Genomic DNA, 5,245 nt, shown 5'->3' on the forward strand with positions numbered 1-5,245 from the left:
ATCCTATGATGACGCCGCCTCCATCTAGGACAACCAAAAATCTTTTTTCGACTGTTGAGTCGACAACATGCAGCTTACAAGCATTGACTGTTGCACCATCTACTGGTACAAAAATCCCTCTTTTTCTCTCTTATGACAGCAACAAACAATTTTTTTTTTACAACTTTTTAACATCAATTATCATTTGTTCTTTTATACTTCGTGACAAAGACTTATGAAACTTATGCAACTTTTTGCAATAGGAGCTGTAGCATCATTTCCTGGATGTTCCTATGTTCCTAGTATAGGAACGATGAAGGATGTCATATTGATCGTCAACGACGATGAAGGCATTCCATTAAAAGTAGCCAAAGTTCTAGGTACTTTAAAGTTATTATTATTCTATAGTGATATAATAGTAATTTAGTTTTTGATCAATCTTCATCGACTTATGATCCCATGATTTTTTTTTAGGGAATGATGTTTTTTGGAGAAAATTTGGTGATGAGTGTTTCGAATATTTGAGCCCACCTTGCATACCTGGTGGAACATCATATCCTAACTAAAACCCCAAACCACTATTTTGATTTCATATCATTGCTAGAATAGTTTTCCTTTTCATCCATTTCTTGAACTATATTAAAGGTAGCTTCACTTCATTTATGAGTCTAACATGTTTTTTTTCACTTAAAAGGTGGAATAACCAAGACAAACCGTTGAAGGATGATCTTATAGAGAGCATGACCCAAATCTTTGGACCTCGTGCATTCGAGAGAAACAAGCTCCTTGAAAAAGTTGATTTATGTTTGAAGTATATTAGGGACCAATATAGAAAAAATTTACGGGATAACCTCAGGCATGAGCATCCACCCTATGTTCCTGAGGCTGAGTGGCAAGCTCTGATTTTGGATGGAAAGTATAAAACTGACAAGAAAAATAATATTACACCAGTAGAGAGTAAAACAAGGTATGTGATACTGTTGAGAATGTAATTATGTACTAATTAACCTCTATATTTATACTATCTAACATATTTCAAACTTTTCATAGATTGCCTAACACATCAAAGGCAACAAAGGCAAGACTAGAAAAGCACGGGACACACAAGCTCGGCTCTGGTGGTTTTTCGAAACTTCAAGCACGGGTTGTAAGTATTAGTAAATGAAAAATTGTATCAAATTTTTTATATAATGTGATGGGAAATCCTAGGATAGACTATCTTGTCTATGCTCCTGATCCTCAACTTGGATCTCAGTGTTCCTCCACACCAATATATGATGCAGAGTAACACACTTTGGAAGCACCAACAAACTCCTAGCACCTTGGAACAACTAAGAAATTCAAGTTATCACCCCAATCCTCTGTTCTCCACAAGAAAATTCAAGGCTTGATTCACATTCAAACAAGGAACTAATCTACTATTACAATTGCTCCTTTAATTCATGGACCCAACTCATCACATAAGGCTGCATACTAGTTACTTCTCCCTTGTACCATTCAAGGCCTCATACACCCAACCTTGACACCAAGTGTTTTGGACAACTCCAACCCTCTAACATAAATGGAAACCAAAAAAAAATCAACACAACCCAAAACAAATCAGGTCTAAGGAAAACTTGCTGTTAACAGTCACAGGGCAGATTGTAGCACTTGACCTTTATTCTACACACCCAAACAAGAGTGCAATTGGATCCTCTAGGACTCCCAAACACCAAAGATAATTTAGAATAACTCCAACATGACCAAAATAAGGTGTAACAAGGGTTGGAAACCCTGCTAACTATTTACCATTTCCTTTTGATATTTTAACTACCCTCCATTGGTTGATGAAACAATGCAAGTAAAATTCACTATACCATGCAAAAATGCAGGGCTCAGAGTTCAAGAGATGCCTCACAAAAGAGGATAAGAGAATTGGCTTCCAACAAGGCTATAGAGCTGTGGCTAAATGGCTACGAGCTGAAATCAGTGTGGAAGGTTCTAATAATGATGCATCTGAGCCACAGGTAAATAAACTAAATGAAATTTATTTCAAATTGAATACTTTACCAATTAGTCTATTTGATGTTAAGTTCCAATATAAAGTGAGTATATCTGTTTTAAGCAAGCAATGATAACAATGCGTAGGATGTTGGAATGTAGCCTAACAATCCTTCTACACAATCTGTGGATGCTGAAGGTTCACATGATGTGCATCCCAGTGGTGGAGGTATACATTTTCTATTAAATTTTTTATATGTAATTGCAATTGGTGTTTGGATTAACGTAACATTTTGTATAGCAGTTGTAGAGGATCGAGGGGTCGATGTTCATGAGCATGTTGACATTGAGTCCATACAAAATGATGTGGTTAGATCAAGTAAAGAGTGCCACAATTATGTTATTTAAAATAATTAAATACTTGTAACAATTATAATAAATTATTTTTAATTTAACTCTTTTATTTGTTATTGCAAAGGACCCCCCTTTGCAACAACGTAGGAATTTAAGATCATCAAGAACAGAGAATAGAACAACTGATGAGGGGGAAACTGATGATGACACTGATGCTCCTCTTAGAGCTTACATAGAAAAAAGAAATAGAAAGAAAAAAAAGAAATGATTGTCATCTACATACCTTAATTGATAATGACTGAATTTTATGTCTCAATGAATTTAATTATGTGCTAATGAATGTTCATGAATTATGTGTTAATGCATAATATTGATGAATGTTGCATGTTAATGAATCTAATGTGTTAATGAATGTTATCATGTGATATTGATTGAATGTTACATTTTATTAATGGTTGAAATAATGAATGAATGTTAGATGTTAACGGGGAATGTAGAGTGATGTTAGGGGGAGGGGGGTGGGGCCAAATGAGCTTCCACCTTGACGTGGTTGGCCCTGTTTAGTAGAGAATATTAAACTATTCTCGAAACAAAGTGAAGCTCAATAAGATACTAAATATTTCTCTATTTTGTCCTATGTTTAGACTGCTGTCCTATGCATCTAAGGCTTCATGCTTTGAACTGTCATGAAGTTCTAAACTTGTAGCTTTTTTATTGCATCCTTGGATCTCAACACTGTCTTGGGACTATGTTATCACCAATGATATGATTATCATGATTTTCTTTGGGCACCAAGTTAGATAATTTGTGATGTGTTCACTGCTTTTCCAGCTTGAGTGAATTTCCCCCATAAGGCTATTGACTTGGGTGAGAGAATGATTCATTCACGCAAGATTGTTATTCAATTCATCTTATAAGCTCTCTATACTTTGAAGAGGTCAAGCAAGACAACAACCTTGTTACCAACAGGGCAGCCTCTAACATGAGAGCAATGAATACAAGGTTTGATCAAACATTACATCCCATGTTTTCGCCTCATCCAGTTGAAAAAGAACTAATCCCTGAGATTGAGGTAGAAGAGATGCACATCACAAGTGAGATTATGGTGGCTCAAGATGAACACATGCAACTTCCAGCTTATGTAAGTTAAACAATAAATTCAAATTAGTTCATGAACCAGCATAACGAAAAATTTAGGAATCATCTATAATGGCAAGACAAAAGGCCTACAGGGCAAGCTAGACAAAGCTTATAGCTAATTGAGTATAAAGATGTCTTGAACAAATAATATACCAATTTTCAATGGAACCAAAGAAATATCAGCCAGGCCATGGGTTCATAAATAAGAATCTTTCTTGGAACTCAAGCCTATAGAAGAGAAGGCAATACAATTTTCTTCCATGCTCTTGATGTTGAAGTCACACCTGCTTCTGAGCAATACAAGAAGAACTTCAGGAATCAAAAATCAGATGATGAATCAGATGTGAAGGCTCCTAATTAGCCTAAAGTCACATCTCCTAAGTTAGGAAAAGAATCAAGTAATGAGTTAAGAAGAACGAATCTTTGTTTTCATTGCAAAGAAAATTGGAAACTAGACATAGGTCTCTTAGTAAGGGTAAGACATACCTTATTGAGGTGAATTCTGATGTAGGCAACGATGAGGATAAATGAACTCTTGCGTCCCTATCTAGGTATTCCAAAAATCATCTTTGACAAAGGACAGAAAGTTATGCATATGGCAGAAAGCAGTGCTACACATAACTTTTTTGATGAGAACTTTGTAGTAAATGAAGGACTAAAAGTAGAGAACTTTGCTCGATTCAACATTATGTTGATGGATGAATCCAAAATTAGTTGCACAAGGAAAATACCAAGGGTGGGCACAAAATTGGATAATCATATATTTACATTTCTAATCATTTGCAGATTGCCTGGTATTTACAACATTAGTTCTGAGCTCAAATTTGGTTGTAACAAGGCAAATCCTAGGTTAGCCATTGTGTCATGTCTGAGAATGCATTGGTGATTACAGCATTGCTTGGAATCTAGATATTAAAACTTTTCATTGACCCGTATATTAATTAAGTCAATCTGACCAGAACATTATTCTGTGTTGTAGTTTCGTTTCCAAATTGCAACAAGAATCTAACTGCTATTTTAGTAAATCCACAATTTTGATCAATTTACTGGTGCCCTAGAAAAGGGGGTACTAAGATTAGAAAAGTTCTTTACAAATCCAGTCTGGGATCCTACAAGATCCATCAAATTGCCTTCCAAGTCATTTCAAATGACTTCAATAGCAAAAATGTGAGATGCAGTCCATTTGATGATCAAAGACGAATTGCAAAGGCCCTTTGACAATGAACATTTATGTTCAAGTTTTTTGTTGAAGTCTTTGAATGGGTGGTTTTATTGGCTTCATTGTCATGGAAAACCTTTGGTCATTGAGTTTCTCCTAGATTCAAAGTGAATTTAGACATTCCTATTATTTGATGGTAAATATATGTAGACATAGTAGATAATAAGTCAAGTTAGTTCAATTCATATGTATCTACAAATGACCTTTTTGATGAAATGATTGCTCCTCTAAATGTCTCTTCACTTGTTGAGAAGTGGTGGCGAGCCCATGACTTATGAGAGGACTAGACAAAAGGAATTTCTGTGCCAATTTTGAGAACTTCTTGGAAGCTGTCAAGGATGAATGACATCTTAAAGATTTCTATGATGATTGCTACATTCAATGGTGCAACTGCAATAAGAACATTACTAGTTGACCTGTGTGTGAATTTGGGCACATTTGAGTTAGAGCAGTTGGTAGTTCTCAAATGTTCCAGCTGCTTGTTCCCATTCATTCGATTAAAATTAAAGCTATGCTATAGATTATCATTGAGGAGTCAACACTTTTGGGAAAACAAGACAAATTTACTCATGC

Source organism: Cupressus sempervirens, chromosome 8 (assembly GCF_028749045.1).
Source record: "Cupressus sempervirens isolate cs-2001-9-10 chromosome 8, ASM2874904v1, whole genome shotgun sequence".
NCBI classification, from domain to species: domain Eukaryota; kingdom Viridiplantae; phylum Streptophyta; class Pinopsida; order Cupressales; family Cupressaceae; genus Cupressus; species Cupressus sempervirens.